Genomic DNA, 18,011 nt, shown 5'->3' with positions numbered 1-18,011 from the left:
GATGGTTAAATTGGAACATTAGGGTTTGAGATTGTAAGGTATTTATACCACTTTTGACCTTAATGAAAGGACCTTTGTCATTTTTTAAAAGTTTTGTCTGTGTGAGTGAGCGTACTCTGTGTACGAGAGAGAGTGAGAGTTTCATCTTGACGCTACAGGCACACCGGTGGTCGGAATTGAGTGAGGAGACGTGCAACGTGTTGCCCCCGACGAGAGCTACGCACCAATACACATTGCGAGTGTACGGTCTGGCTTCGAGAACTTGACCCACGAGCTACATCTGGTGATTTGGTGAGCATACGTTGTCTCTTTTTGCATTTCAGCATATCCACGCGTTCGCATTGAGTAGAGATACACATTAGGCACTTTAGTTTTCGGAAACGACGACCTACAAATTTTGACCAGACATCCTACGTGATTTTTCACCAGGTGTTTAGAATTGGGATTTTGGTTCATGGACCTTAGGGAGAGAAACCTATTGGTGTTAATAGGTTCTCCTTCAAGTTTTGTGGCGTTTCGAGAATGTTTGATGGGTATTTGGCTCTTGAAAGCGTTGTAGGAAATCTCCTCTTATGCACTCCTGAAGGCTGTAGCTTAGACATTGGGTAGAGACCTCTGTAGGAAGTAGTCCAGAGTCGGTCAAGTGTAGGATGACACCGTATGCTTGCTTCCACGCGCCTTCGGGTCGAGCTTCGTCCTTACCTGACAAATCTTGTTAGGTGAGTTCTCGCTGTGCTGACGCCCGTCACGGCGTATCTGCCAACATTGGCGCCCCTACTGGGGACAAAAACACTAGGTAGGTGACCGAGACTAGTCCTTGAGGATAGGGATTCTCTAGCTTGCGAGAGTCTTGTTTTACATTTAGATAGGATCAAAGGGTGGAGGACTCTCTATGTCTTAGGAGGAGTCTAGGGAGCGAGTGTCTGGCCTAGATCCTTCGACTTAGGTAGACTCAGGTAGACTTAGATAGTTTTTATGTATTAGTTAAGTTGTGGTGTAGAGAGTAGGAGTTGGAGTGGCTAGGTGGTGGAAGGAGAGCTTGAGAGTCCGGAGAGGCCAGGAAGCAGCCAAGACACCAATATCACCATCTCACATGATGAGTAGGAGTAGGGTAAGTAGAACATCATGATTTCTGATCTGGAGCACTTCATGCATGTTATATTTGTTGTTAGGCTCATCAAAGGGTTGTAAAAGACGAAAAAGTGTGTTTAGAAGCTGAAGTGAAGTTCAAAAGTTTCTGTGAGTGTTTCTGAGAGAGCTGTAGAGCATAAGGAGTATTTCTGCCAGAAAACAATTAAATTTTAAGCCAGGAGACATCCTACGCGTAGGATGTCTACAGGGTGTTCTGGTGGAAATTTTAAAAATTTGAGTTGACCAATGTGTTTAGAAGGTAGTTTTTACCCTATTTTCACCTAGAAAGTGGAAGTTTAACCATATCTTGATAGGATAAGGCCAGATAGAAAGAAAATTGACAAACATCCTACCCAAATTGTGCCAAGGCATTATTTGAAGACCAAACCATAGGATGGCTGCATGAGCATGATCTGCATGATTTATTGAGTGCCTCAGAAAGGTTTCATCTCAATTGGGTGAGAAAATTGGGTTTTAATCAGACTTTAGCATTTTTTACTGAAAAAAGGCCAGGAAAGCTAAAATTGGGGTCTTTTGAAATCCAAACTAAAATCTAAGCATAGCACTGGGTTGCTGACATCAAGGGGAAGCTGTGGCTCAAGTTTACGGTCAAATAGACCATATAGACATCCTACACGTAGGATGTGTTTTGTGTGATTTAGCACTCCAAACTCAACTTTGAGCATACCAAAGTGATCAACACCTTAAGAGGAGTCTGTAGTTTGCATTTTGAAGCCATTTTGAGTAGTTATGCATGCTACACGTAGAATGTCTAATGCATGATATTGAAGCCAAAACTGTAGGCATAGGAGGGTGTTGTATAGCCTGAGGTAAGCCTCCTAGTCAATTTTGGTCCAAATTGGAGTTGATTTGACTTGTCATACCAACATCAGGCTGCTGGAACAAATTTCTAATCAATTGACCAGCTTATAGGTGTCCAAATCAAAAAGTAAAAACGGTTGTGGACTCAGCACATCAAGGGGAATCTATAGTGAAAAATCCAGGCAAAACAGAGCAGGTAGACATCCTATGCGTAGGATGTCTACAGGGGCTTAGTGAAGAGAAAAGCTGACCGAGGAAATAGAGTGATGTTCCAATTGACTTAAGAGTTCCAGAACTTCTTTCAGAAGTGAAATTGGACATGGTTTGACCTTGTGACGGGACAAAGATGGATTTAAGACTTTCCCTGTAAATTGACCAACATCTGAGGGAAGTATAGTTCCAGATTAGCAGACCTAATCAAGAACATCCGAAGTGTATAAAATACAGTAGTGGTTGAGGTTAACTCTCCAGTATACCAATCATTACTAAGACCACCTCTAGTGGTTAAATGCTTTGATTCGATTGCCAAAATTAAACGCTTGTGTACAGGTATATTCAGCGGCAAAGCAAGAAGTTGTGTGGAAACTGATCCTTTGCCAGGTCAGTGGTTGGATTTGTGATAAATTGCATTTCTAAGTTTGATGAATTTAAGATCAAGAAGACACATTCCTAGAGATCAAAAGGTGGCAGGTGATCAGGGTAGCTTAGTGTCCACCGCGGAGAGTGTAACTCAGGCAAGGCTAGATCAACTAGCACCGATCATTGAGGAGGGTAGTGATACTGACACTTCATCAGATAAGTCCTTCTTCATGATGGGTAGTCAACAGCCAGGAGGTTTCTCCGATGAGGGACCAAGGCTAGGAGGAAGCACCTCCCAAAATCCTTTGAAAGATTCCAAGTTCACTATAATCTTCTTAGAAGGAACAAACTCTAGGGGAGCCCTAGTTTATTCTGACTATCGAGGACGCAAGTGTATTTGTATTGAAGAAAGACCTGATCAGAGACTGGAGATAATTCAAGTATATGATGATGGAGATAGATTCCGAGACAAAAAGGGGAACCACTATCTCATAGTTAGTAACCCTGAGGATTACAATAGATATGGAGATAACGTGGCAAAAGGAAAAATGGTTTTAGAAACTCAAGAACCGCCTCCAAACATTGATCGACCTGGAGCTCTTTTTATGTATGATAAGAAAACAACCAGGGTCTCAACCTATAATGAGAATGTGGGAATTTACAAGCATGAGAGTGAGGGATTAGTCTCTTATTTTTGATGCAAATAACCCTACCCAAATAATTAAGCAAAGATAAGGTTCTTTACTTATTCTCTTATGAAATTGCTATGGGGAAGGATATCGTTTTTGTTGATAGGTACGGGCGAGAATAAAAACGTATTCTCCCAGACGAGGTAGAAAAGGCAACAGTTCCAGAGACATCAATTAATGCCCCCGAAGAAGTGCCAAGGGTCATCTATACCCCTAGCAAGTCGAAAAATCCATTTTCAGAAGATTACGATGAGACCTCATATTCTAACTGACAACAGACGTCCAACTACAAGAACCAACAAGCAACCCAACCATCATTGCAGGCATGGATTCGACAAAGTGCAACCTTAGAACAAGACCGAAACCGAGATGGTTATCCAGCCGCACAAGAGCTAAGGGATTTACAAGAACCACCACTCTATTCACGGTATCAAGGCGAGAGTAAGCCAAAAACTCAAGGGTCAACAGAGCTTGGAAGACAACCCATAGAACGAGTTCGAAGAGATGAACCATCTCTTGCAAAAACAATCAGAAATTAAGGCTTAGGAGCACCTCTGGGAGAGGAACCCTCCCACTACTGAAGGCCAGAGGAGATATATCGATTGGGACGAGGAGAATCAATGATGAGATTTGTAGACCATCGTAGAATTAGACCTTCTCAGGTGCAAAAATGGGTAAACAAGAAATACACGGGAAATAGAGATTCTAGGGATCATGTACCAGCGTTTGTGCGTGTAATTAGAGCTGAAGAGGTGTTAGACTTCCCTACCCAATTTGCAGGGTTTGGACTGACCCTAGAGGAGGATGCTGCTACTTGGTTTGACTATGTGGAGCGTAGAGACTTTGAGTCTATGGAGGAGGTGTTTGACGAGTTTATTGAGGAATTCTCACAAAGGGAGATAGCTCATAATATAGTCTCACAAATCCATAAATTCAAACAGAAAGAAGGGGAGTCTGTGCAAAAGGCAGCCCTACGACTAAAAAGATATGTTAAGTTCTATCCTGTAGAAGAACTGCCAACTCAGTCCAGACTTATGCTGATATTTATTCAAGGAGTGAGGAATGCAGATCTCCAGAAGGACTTACATATGAAGAGGAGCACGACGTTAAATGAGTTAACTAAGGAGACTCTTTATCTTGTAGACAATTGTGCGGTCTACAAGGAGGGTGAATTCAAGGATCTTGACGACGATTCATCCTCACAACAAAGTGGAAGCAAGTCCGCTAAGACATCACCGGAAGGAGAAGTAGATGTAAGCTAGGAGCAGCTTGTAGAGGAAGTGCTAAAAAAGATTAACCTATACGCCAAGCCTCAAGCTAAACAGCCAAAGTGGTGTGTTATTGAACAAAAATGGACAAACCATGTGACGGAGAAATGTTACTATAACAAGGGATATCTGAGAGAATGACCTTATGCTCCCCAGGCTCAGGTAGCATCTCCTCAACTTCCACTGATGCCTAGGTATCAAGCAGGCAACCTACCAGGACTTGTAGGTGTAGAAAGACCACAACCAGTGTTGGGGCAGCAACCGCCCCTACCAGGATTACGACCAGTCGGCATAAGATACACACCAACAGTAAATGAACCAGAGGAGAAGGCTTTGGTGCCTATGCATGCATATTACGAAGATTCCAATGGATATGCTGCAAATCTTGTCTATTATCCATCGGAAGAACCCCCAACGCCAGAACCATGGAGCATGATGGGAAGTGCAGGACCACCAACAGTTGCACAGGTAGCAGGAGAAGGAAGATATAGCTTGGATGAACGAAAATTGTTGTTCATAGCCAACGGAGGCATGGGCGGGCAGAGGCATGCATACCAACAAAGAGGAACACAAGGAGCACCTCAACATCCTAAGGGACCCTGCTACGAGTGTGGTGGAGACCATTGGCTAAGAGACTGTCCTCATGATGAAATCATTAGAGTCAAGGCATATTGCACCGAGTGTGGAATTACTCATTTGATTCTTGATTTCCCTAAGAACCCGAGCAAAGGAGCAAAAACTACCTTGAACATGCTGGAAGCAGTGCCTTCCAGTGGAGGGTCAGAAAACGAGACAGTAGTACCTATTTAGGTAGTGACACGAGCCCAAGCTCAAAGAAGGACAAATGAACCCATAATTGAAGAGCCAAAAACCGATGCCCCAAGTTCAGAAATGAAAAATCAGAGAAGCACTTGGAAAGCTAGAAATGCACGTATGAAAGCCAGGAGAGAACGAGAGCAAACGGCTCTATCCGAGGAGTTAAAACACACAAAGGATAGATTAGAGTGATTAGAGGATCTAGCTAGTCTAAGCTCACACACTGCAACAACCATAGCACCCAAGGAAATAGCAAACCAAAAAGTGCAGGATCAGGAGGATTAGTGTTGGTTGAAAAGGTAAATGAGCAGTTAGACGCACTTTTAAAAGCAGCCGAAGCCAGACTCAAAAACAACCAAACCCAAGAGCAAAGATGGATGACCTATCCATATGAAGAAATAGAAAAATAGAGGTTGGAAATGTGTCGAAAGATGATTGAAACAACCCAATCCTTGATAGAAAACCCGCTTGGTAAACCTGCTAGTTGGCATGAGGTACCAGCTCCAACCCCTATCAAACCAACTTTAGAGAAACAAGTAGACATGAAGGAGAGACTCGCTACTACCTTTGAGTCTAAGAGAGAACCTATCATAGTGCCAAATACAACAGATGAGACGATTGATGGTTTTCACCCTAAAACATTGGTAGAAATGGATAAGGATTGTAACAGTCTAGATGACCCGTGGAAGCAAATCCGTGATGCCAACGAAGCTAACAGGGTGAGTTACCAAATGAATAGCACGAGAAAAGAGAAAAATGAGACCATACCTCCCATTGAAGAATTTGAGGCAAGATCACAAATGAACTTTGATATGCATTCACAAGGGGGAGACCAGGGATCAATTAGTTCGGGGCACAGCCAACCAGACTCGCTAAAAACTCTACCCTCTTACCTAGGGGAGTATGAAGCCAAGTCTGAGGTGAGAGCAATCCCATCTCAAAGACTTTCTTCTAACAGAGTGATGGATTCACAAGGGTTGATTGAGTTATTGTCCACCCCTGTGGCAGGCACAATCACATTAGCCGAACTCGTGAGGTTACGGTCAAATATGTGGACCACCGTAGGCAAATGCTTAGAAAAATTTGGAGTAAAAGACCCCACCTCGAAGATTCAAGAAGGGATCAGAGAATTGGACAAGCCTCAACTAAACACTAGGCCAGTACCTTTAAACAAGGTTGGAGAATATTGCGAGGGAGAAGATGGAAATACCACATTACTAGTAGAATTCCAAGGAGTAGTTTCCAAAGCTATTCTTGACAGTGGAGCAGGAGTCGCTATCGCCACCAAGGAAATCCGGAAAAAATGGTAAAAACCGGCTTTGAGAGCTACCAGAATGAAATTGCAACTCGCAAATGGGTTCATGGAAAAGCCTCTATGACTTTTAGAAAAAGTAATTATCACCTCGTGCAGAATCTAGTATGAGCATACATTTGCAATTATAGTCGATTTTGACAAAAAGAACAATTACGAGATCATCTTGGGAAGACCATTCAAGACAATTAAAGAGGGTCCAGGATTGGGGTTACGACCACATATACCTCAGACATGGCAAGACTACAACCAAAATACACCTAAAAGACCATAGTTACAAAGATGTGAACCAGACACCAGTGGAAGAGTTTGATTTAGCTACATTGGCAGGGTCCGAACTCCCAGCATGGTTAGGGCAAAAAAAAAAATCTATGGATGTGCGGAGCTTCACATTGTGGGAGCCTAAAAAGAGAGGAATGCGTCTTAGAAAGAGCTATCGAGGACAAGGATTACATTCCGGAACCTTTTTCCGAAGATGCCTTAGAACCTCTGGAATGGAAACACATACTAGCAACATTGGATGTCTGTACCATTAGAGATAGCCCAACAACAAAATTTTGCGATAAAGATGGCTATGATGTGCTACCCTATTACATGGTAAGCCTTATACAGTAGGAGATGAAAATGTAGAACCAGCAGAACAAGAAGAGTTTTATAACACCTCTGAGTATCTGGAGGAAAATAACGATGCAGATAACGAGTGTTCAGACAGCTCAAGCTAGCGTGGGGAGAAAACAGTGAATATCAAGTTTTATGATTTTGCCAATCAGCACCCTAGACGCCAGGAACGCTATCTTAAAAAAAAAAGCAGAGAACAGAATTAGAGAGAACCAAATGCCCAGGATAAAAGATAAAACTCACTATCTAATGCTTGTCAAAGCAGAGGACTGTGTAAAAGACCAAATATCAGGCAGATTCTCAAAAGTTCGAAGGAAAGGAACGCAAGAGGAAATAAAACAAGTATGGAAGGCTAAAACAGAAACAAAATCAAAAAAATCTCAACAATCAAAACAGGAAAAACGAAAGACCCAGAGTGGACCAAAATGGAGCGTAAAAAGAAATACCAAGAACTAAAATGGTCATTACGAGAGATATGGACTACTGAGGAAGAAAGTGATGGTAAGGAGGAGTTAGAAAAAGGAAACATGAATGTACCATCCCACTATCGAAAATTCACCATCCAAAACAGAAAAATCATAATGACACCACCAATCAGGGAAAGAATAAACCAGGAATCTTACGATGGGCCGAAAAATGCAAAACGGATAGACCTCGTTGTGCCAGGTGAAAAGCCTTAGCCGGTCTATATCGCAAGTGATTTAGAGCCTGCAAAAGAAGAAATTCTAACATAACTTCTCAAGAAGTTTAAAGATGTGTTTGCATGGTCCTACAAAGACCTCAAAGGAGTTGATCCATTGATATGCCAACATACAATTCCGTTGAAATCAGATGCCAAACCTAGCAAACAACGTCCTTACACATATAATGACACATTTGCTAAACGAATCAAGGAGGAGATTGACAAGCTGATGGATGATGAATTCATCTATGAAATCAAACGTACAGATTGGGTGTCACCCATTGCGGTTGTCCCCAAAAAGAACGGAATGCTGTGAGTGTGTGTGAACCTCAAAAAAGTAAATGCAGCTACAATAAGAGATACTTATCCCTTGCCGATCACAGAACATGTACTTGAGAGGGTAGCTGGGAAACGGGCTTATTCCTTTCTAGATGGTTTTTCACAGTATAACCAACTGGCAATTGCAATAGAGGATCAACACAAAACAACGTTTTCCACAGAATGGAAAATATATGCATATAGAGTTATGCCTTTTGGCTTAACCAATATCCCAGCTACCTTTCAAAGGTTAATGACTCATGCGGTCAAAGAATACCTGAGAATATTCTTAAAAATATATATGGATGATCTCTATGTCCACTCTCTTCTACGAGAAGAACATATTGATCATTTACAAAAGGTATTTGAGAAATGCAGAACATATCGAATCTGTCTTAACCCGGAAAAGTGCATTTTTATGGTTAGGCAAGGCCGCACCTTAGGACATATTGTCTCAAGAAATGGCATAACCACTGACCTAGACAAAATCAGAGTCATAGTAGACTTGCCCATGCCTACTAATGTCAAACAAGTACAATCCTTCATGGGACACTGCGGATATTATCGAAGATTCATATATATGTATGCAGTCATGGCACAACCTCTGTATCGTTTATTAGTTAGTTTCGACTGGACTGAGGAGTGTGAAACAGCTTCATTCCAAAAGCTTAAGGAAAACCTTGTATCAGCACCTGTACTTAAGCAGTAGATTAAAAAAAATTGGGAGTATTCTGGCTCAACCTGGAGACGGAACAATGGATTTCCTAGTTTGTTATGCAAGCCGACAATTAAATAGTGCAGAAAAGAACTACACAACCACTGAAAGAGAGGGGTTAGGAATGATTTATGCTGTAAAGAAATTTCAACATTATTTGCTCGCAAACAAATTTGTGTTCTTCACAGATCATCAAGCTCTTTTGTATCTAGTAAATAAACCATGCAATACTGGGAGAATTTTACGCTGGTTTATTATATTGCTAGAATTTGATTTCACAGTGATGGTCAAAAAGGGTAAAACTCATCTACGGGCAGATCATCTTTCAAGGCTGCAAAACGGGGAAGCTCCTAAAGGAGTAGATGACGACATACCTGATGCTTATCTTTTCAATATTGAAATGATACCCAAATGGTCTCAGGAAATTATTAACTTTCTTTCCTTTGGAGGTAGATTTGATAACAAGGAAGAGAGATCCAAACAACAAAAAATTCGATAAACAAAAAACTTCCAATTGATTGCAGGACGGCTGTATCATCTAGGCTCGGACCAAATTCTATGATTATGTATAAATCCTGAAGAATTTGAATGTTATCTTGAAGAAGCACACGTCCAGGATTATGCATTTCATTGTTCAACAATGAAAACACACCAAAGACTGAAACAATTAGGGGTTTATTGGCTAACTATGTATGCTGACACACATGCTTATGTTAACAATTGTACTATATGTAGTGCCAAATGACCGGTGGATCACGCGACATTGTTTCAGGTAAACATTGCACCTGCACGGAGTCAATATATCATTGATTTCTTAACAACAAGGAAATTTCCTGAAAACATAACAAAAGCGCAGAAAAGGGCTATAGAGCTGGAGGCTCACGACTTTAATTTAATTGAGAATCAACTCTATAAGCGAGGAAAGGACAATCAACTTAGAATCTGTGCAAGTGAAAGTGAATATCTGCTGATTCTAGAACACGCACATGGAGGAATAAGTGGAGGCCATTTTTCAGGTGATAAGATGGCAAAAATTGTCTTAACCATAAGAATATGGTGGCCTACATTGCATATGGATGCTGAGGAGTTTGTAAAGCCTTGTGACGCATGTCAGCGCACCAAGGTGCCGATAAAGAGAGATGAGATGCCACTATGGCCAATGATGGGAGCCAGGGAATTTGTAAAATGGGACATTGATTTTGTGGGGCCTATTTCACCCCCTGCATATCTCACCCATACCCAATATATCATTGTAGCTACGGACTATCTCACAAAATGGACGGAAGCCAAGGCAACACAAAAAATAGACGCAAGAACCACTGCACAATTTTTGTATGAGAATGTCTTTGTACGTACGGATTACCAATAGAAATTGTCAGTGATCGAGGAGCACATTTTCTTAATGAAGTCATAAAAATCTGCTAGAGGAATTCATGGTCATACATAGAAAATCTGCTCCATATCATCCACAGGCAAATGGACAAGCTGAGGCCACAAATAAAACACTATGCACTGTTCTCACAAAACTTGTATCAGAGTCAAGGACAGACTGGGATCAATAGTTACACTCACACTATGGGCATACAGGGTAGCTTACAAAACATCAATAGGAACAACACCGTACAACATGGTATTTGGTCTAAACGCTATATTATCCATAGAGTTTTTAATTCCAACTCTACGAGTAGCGAAACGCTTGGAATGGACAAGGCATGAGCTCTCTTCAAGAATAGATGATCTTGAAAAGCTAGATGAACTTCGACTCGAGAGCTGTAGCTTCGATCTATGCTAAAAAGAGAAGACAACAAGGGTTTTTTGACAAGCATGTGCGCACGAAAGAGTTCAAAACAGGTGATTATGTACTTGTTTATACCTTGAAGCAACATGCCAAGAAAATTAAAAAGCAAGGGATGGGACCCTTTGTGATTAGTGACTTATCACAAAGTGGAGCTGTTAAACTTGCTACATTAGCAGGGGAAGAAATGCCAAATTGGATTAGTGGGTGTCGGTTAAAAAAGTATCATTTACCACTAACACAGGATATGCTTCAACAAATCCATCAAGAAAACAATGGATGAAGGAGAAACAGAGGGTATGAGAAGAGGCCCAAGCAGAAGCAAAAGAACACATTGCAAAAAAAAGGCTTCTACGACAACAACAACAATGTGGATCACCGTTGCGAATAAATGCTATTCGACTAAAGAATTTTGGTGAAGACACAGTGGAGCCAATAGTTGTAGTCAAAGTGGGTAGCAATCAAGTTGAATCGACGGCATTGCTTGATTCTAGAGCTCAAGAAAATCTGATCTCTTACAAATTATATAAACAGCTCAAGCCCGAAGATCAAGCCCGAAGATCAACTACATCCTACTCCACAAGTGCTGGAAAGTACTACATCACATTCGCTAAAAACATTGGGTTGGACTATATTGGATGTACATATACATCAATATATTTACCCACACAAGTTTTATGTGGTTGAGGATGAAAGCACACAACACCCCATGTTGTTGGGACAGCCTTGGCAAAAAGAGTATAATGTGCAGATGGATTGGAATGCGGATGCAGTCAAAATTCAGCATGCATAAGAACAACAGGTGGTAGCCTTTTCTCAGAAACCCCGAAAGAACCAGATGGCAGCAACACGATCACTGGATAAAGAGCCAAAAGGATGGGTGCCACTAAAGAACAACACTATACCCATGACGACCAACCTGGGAACTGCCAACCATGTTCACTCCAAACATAAAACAACACAGACCGCAGTGCAAAGATCAAGGTTAGCAACACGTGAAAAACAAGTATGGGTGCGGAAGGATAGAGGTGACATGGCATACAAACCACAATACAACCGAAGAAGACAACAGGAGAACACAGTTCAACCAAAAAACAAGGGAATAAAAAATATATGGATCCCAAAGAGAATGCTCAGTAACAACAATGCGACTCGCATTTGGATCCCGGAACCAAAGCAACAGGAACTCACTTCAATACAAGCAACATTGGCATGCAGACACACACTACATATGAAACCGGCAAAAAGATCTCTGTGGATGCAGATCAGTAGCACAACAATGATGACCATGAACGTGGCCATAAACCTCCAAAACAAAGCTACAAATAGAAAGCAAAAGAGACAAAGACTATGGCCAATTCCGCCACGACAATTCTCTCCAAGGAGACAACCATGGCCATATCGACAGTAGCGGCAAACCAAGCGACTTTTGCAAGAAAGACGATCATACAGAGAGCGATAGAGTTATGACTTTTACTTGCAAAGAAAATGTGCCAACCAAATCAACAACAAACAGGAAACCTCGATGTCGAATGCCAATAAGCATCTTGCTTATTCCCTCCTCTTGCACAACATTGATTTTTCCATGCATTGACCGAGTATGCATACTATAGGGCCACATTACATGGCCGAGCATTAGCACAATTTTTAACCCATGCACGGCACATACACCGAGACGATACCTTGTCATCTGGGAGGACGCCGGCTAGGAGGGGAGGAGACATTTTCAAATGCGGACCCAATGGTAAAAAGAGCAAAAAAGAGGGCATGTTTTTCAACTATTTTAGAGGGTTGACGTTTGATTGCAAAATTTTCTGGACTAACCTAAGTACATATGCCCTTACACAGCATGAATTTACAAGTATATGGGGCCAAACGCCAAATCAAGCCCCTAGGTGTGTGTATATAGGTAAAAATAGCCATTCTTTGGATAAAATATTGGTAAAACGGAGAAATCCGGCCATAAAAATTGCATGTGAGTGTATATAGTATTTTACGGTGATGTTTTTGAGTTATTATGATTTTTGAGGATTTTTTGGGATTAATTTTCTATTTTCTTTTTAATTTTATTAATTATCGGCATAAAAACTTCAAAAATACAAAAAGCAGGTGAAATACGATCGTAATGAAAAAAAAAATATGGGGATAATCAGTGACCATAGGACAACCTATGGTACAATGGGGGTGCAATTATGTGAATGGAGCGGAAAGCGTGTTTTGGCCAGACTTTGACCAAGACTTTGACCAAAACGTCAAATTTCTCGGAAACTGGGCAAATGGAGTCCAAATCAAGAATTTTTCGAGCCTAAACCGTATTTCATAAGAAGTTGGGGGCACATGTCAAATTTCACGGAAAGTGGTTTGGGGACCCGCATTATAAGAAATTTTCACTTCATTTAAAGCTCATTTCTACTATTGCCTTCTTGAGAGAGCTCTTGCCACCTAGAGCGAACCGGACTTCCAGCGGCTTCTACGATGCGCACGACCACTTGACAGGCCCCAGACATGAGAGGTAGGCTCACCACCTTGAGCTTTTCGTGTATGTTTGATGTTTTGTCTCAAAAACTAGCGTAGGGCTCACATGAGAAACGAGCGGTAGAGACCTACAGGTAGAAGTGGCCACCTAACGGCTAACCCAAAAGCAATAAGGCTTCATCGGCGGCTTATCCTAGCATAGGAGACACTTTTGAATGCACAAAGGCGGCGGAAAACCATTGGGAAAAACCCTAACTTCTAGAGCCCTGCAAGAGGCCACCAAATGGTAAATCGGTGGAAAGGCGCCCAAATGCTACCAAAACTCATGGGTAGGAGCATCTCGACATGCTATACAAGTCTATATAGCCCACATGGCCATAAGGCGGCTCGAAGCGGGACTAAGCTTCAGAAACAACATATGACACACAAAGCGTCAACTAGCCCTCACGGCCAAACCGCATGTCCGTTTGCCACCAAACTTCACGAGCGGCTTTCCTAGACCATCAACAACCAAGTCCTATGGTGGTAGACCACCACAAGTCATCGACGACATGTAAACGCAACCACGGGCACTTCTAGAGCAACAAACGGAGCTCCGGTGAAGCCAAAGTCAACAAAACCGTATGGCAAGGATCCCCAAGGAACCGTGAAGCTATGGAGACTAACATCAAGAAATATTATCACCGAAAAGCACTCCAAGAGTCAGAAAACGGCTCAGAGGCTCTGAAATCCAAACAGGGAGTTTCTATCTATCTATTTGACATTTTTGTTGAAATAAGGCTTAAAAGGGGACTTAGGGAGGCTCAAGACAGGCACCAGTAGCACTTCTCATATAAATTTCATCAGGAGACATCCTACGTGTAGGATGTCTCAAGGCCATATCTAGGAACCAAACTGAACATCTCATCTCACACACAATTTCTACATAGCCTGTACATGCTAGCCACCAAGTTTCATCACATTTGGACAAAAGTTGACCTCATATGCATCAAAAAACGGAAAGTCAGTGCATAGAGACAATAATGGGTCATAGACCTACCAAAACTAGTCCAAATCACATAAAACTTGCACAATATACTCATGAGCACATTGCCAAGCTAACTATGGGGTCAGATGTGAAAATTGATGAAAAAGACATCCTATGCGTAGGATGTCTAAATGACCTATTTGACCTCCAACTGGTATTTTTGAGCTCCAGATGTCTTTATAACACCTTCACAAGCCCATGTATCAAATTTCAAGCCATTCCCATCACCTTTGGTCCCCAAAATCTCCAAGATGCACTTTTTGAGCCTAAAAATACTACACATGCTCTTAACAATACCAATGCTTATCCAAATCAAAATCTAAGAGCAGGGCCATGTTTCACATGATAAGGGCTACCCCCAGAACCAACTTCAAGTCATTTTGATAAAATAGACATCCTACGCGTAGGATGTCTCCAGTGTCTTTTTGACCTTCTATGCAAGAACTGACTTCATGGGAACCATTTACATGGTGTAAGAAGCCTGTATATCAACTTTCAACCCATTTGAATATCATTTTCCACATGTTGAGGACATCCTACCCAATTTGTGGGCCTAAAGCCTAAATCTGCCCAAAATTGCACTTTTTGATGCCGAAACCCAATTCCAATTACATAGCCATGTTGCATAGGTCAAGGGCCACAAGCCTGCCAAGTTTCACCAAAAACAGAGAAGGTAGACATCCTACGCATAGGATGTCTACATGATAATTTTCTAGCCAGAAAGCTATTGTGAGCACATGCAGAGTTTCCCTAGTTCCTTTTGGGTTTTATTTTCAATTTTCAAGTCATTTGGGTAGTCAGAACTCAGTTTATCAGCTAATAAAAAATGCTAACTTTGGACTACTGAGTGCAACAGGATCCATGGCAACCGCAAAATCACCTGCAAAGAAGAAGAGGATGACTATAAAGGACTACTTAGAAGAAGTGGAACCTTTTGTGATCCCAGAAGGAACCCTAAAGCCCACAAGCACATGGATTCAAGATGATCTGCTAGAGACCAATGATCTGAGAATCTACCAAGGAGTATTCAAAGATCCAGAAGGAAATGCAGTGGGGCTACCCATGATACCTCGAGAGCTCAATGAATTTGTCAAGAGCAAGATGGGGGATTACTTGGAGAAGCTGGATCTCCACAACTACTTTGAAGCCTTGCCAGCGGGGATTGATATTAAAAGAGTGTGGGAATTTGTAACCACAATCAAAGAAGATGGAGTGGCCCGAGTCACAGATCTGCAAGGCAAGCCTGATACAATGATTGCCATCATAGAGAAGGTGGTGGCAGCCGCACTTGACATCTCAAACAAAGGAGACAGTGTGACAAAGAGGCGAGATGAAGTCAAGGTCTACTCGGAAAAGAAGAATAACTACACATTTGAAGATATTGCAAACCCAAAGGTGGCTATCATGAGCCAACTATACAATCAATACTTCCAAATGTGTACAAAACGGCCACAGAAATACAGGATGCCACCTGGAGCCATTGCCACCACTTTCACCTGGGAAATGAAGAAGAGCAAACCAAAAGAGATAAATTATATTGCTTACATCCACGAAAATCTTGTGAAGATGGGGAATAGAAATCCCACCTATATTGTACCTGGTGAGCTGATAACAAAAGTTGTCTATGGAGCATTGCATGCCAAAGGAAACTGGCCTCTACCTCCCTCACAAAATGATTGGCTAAATCTGAAAGAAGACAAAGAAGAAGAACCTCCCAAAGCACCCAGGGTAGCCACACGGTTGAAGCGCCGGTTAGAGACCGTGCTAGAAGATCCGCCAGAGTCAAAGAAGGGAAAGAAAGAAAGTCTATAGGTGCCAATCAAGGAAACCAAGTCATAGAAAGCAGCACGGCTAGGAAGACTGATGGAAAGTTTCAGAGCCGAGAGAGCACTCAAAGGGGGTTTGAGCGAGTTGTGGAAGCCATCCCTTGAAGCCATGTCAGGATCATCTTGAAGGGTTCATCGGGATCGGTTCGAAGATTATATCAAAAACTTTGAGATCTTAGATGTTACGGCAGAGAATATCCCGAATATCCCATTTACAGAAGAAGAAGTGGACGAGGTGAGACAGCAACTTCTAGAAGAGAAGGAAGGCCAAGAAAGAGAGAGAAAAACCAAGGCGTATCGGGATTTCAAGAAGAAGCCACCAAATCCACCGTCAAGCCGAGAATCCAGCCCACCCCATCACCACCTCCTCTTAGTCCTCCACAAACCCAACAAAACGAGGAGCTAAACAGACCTGATGAACAAGAAGAGTCCAAGCAAGAGAAGAACAAAGAGGAAGAGCAGAAGGCAGAAGCTGAGCCCAAAGATGAGCAGCTAGATCCAGAAGAAAGAAACTTTAGAATATTTCTTGATCTACTAGCTGTTGTGTACTCTCGAGAAGAGGCAGCTAATGTAGCTTTTGAGTTGGCAAGCACAAGACCCAAGGAACATATGCAAAGCCTTCGGTTAGTGGAATTGAAAGAGATGGCCATCGATACAGTGGACCTACAACCACCAACCAATGATTGGGATGTGGTAATGCAAAAGCTAACCGGGCTCAGAGCAAGATCAATGGCCAGTGAGAGTGAGATTGATAATCTCAAAACAAATGAAGTTCTTATCAAAGTTGAAGTGGACTCACTGCAAAAACAGGGCCAAGAAAAGATAGAGAAACAAACAAAGCTACAAGCCAGTCTGGACACGGCATTACAAAGATGCCAAGAGATGGAACAACAGAATCAGGCAGTAGAACACAAACTTCAAAGAGCAGAGGAAGAATACAAGAAAAACAGCAAGTCACTGACAGATGCGAAGAAAGAGAGGGACAATCTGACTCTACAACTTGCTGATGAGTCCAAAGAGGTGGAAACCTTGAGAAATGCCAAGGAAAAGGCCGAGATAGAGCATGAGGCAAGCCAGGATGAAGTGATCGAGCTGAAAGATCAGAGGAAAGTGAAAGATCAAACCATCCAAAGGCTAAGGGCATATTTGGCCAGAGTCACAACTGCTAGCTCGACTGGCACAACTTCAAAAAATGATTTGTATGAGAACAAATGAAGGAACTCCAACAGGAGTTCACACTAGAAAAAAGGCAAAGACTGATGCTGGCTGAGGGATCTCTTGTAATGCAAAACCGCCTGGAAGAAGAGAACAAGGCCATGAAAACTCAGCTAGAAGCCGTGAAGAAGAAGATGGACGAGGAGTTTAAGAGATGGCAAACAAAAAATGAAGACATCAAGAGGAAGCTGGAGGAGGCGGAAAAAATCAATGCAGATCTGAACGACCTCCTAGTGAACATGGGAGATCAAGCGGAAGAGGCAAAGAAGACATTTCAGAAGCAGATAGATGAGCTGAAAGGCCAACAACAAACTGAAGAGCAACAGTTTAGCACCGGGCCAGCAGCAACAGAGGACATTGACATAGAAAATGTGTCAGATCTAGTGGACACCACCATACAAGAGGACATCCTTGTGGGACCCTCACAAGAACTCCAGGATCTGACACAAGAAGAAGAAGAAAAGCTACAGAAGGCAATCGAAGCGGTAATACAAGACACGGCCAAAGAAGCATTGGAGTGGGAGCAAAGAGTGTTTAAATCTATGACCATTCAGAAGATAGATGCCAATATCATTTGGCGTGAATGGCTACAACCTTTTCTCCCATATTCTCTTATAAAGTACGAAGCTGCTACAATAAACAAATGGATAAAAGAGGAGCCAATAGTGCCATTATACAAAGCAGATATCTCCAAACCAAAAGGAGTCAAGCTAATTGTGGACT

Source organism: Adiantum capillus-veneris, chromosome 27 (genome assembly GCF_014529385.1).
Source record: "Adiantum capillus-veneris isolate H3 chromosome 27, ASM1452938v2, whole genome shotgun sequence".
In the NCBI taxonomy this organism is placed as follows: Eukaryota; Viridiplantae; Streptophyta; class Polypodiopsida; order Polypodiales; family Pteridaceae; genus Adiantum; species Adiantum capillus-veneris.
Note: the sequence above shows the minus strand (reverse complement) of the source record.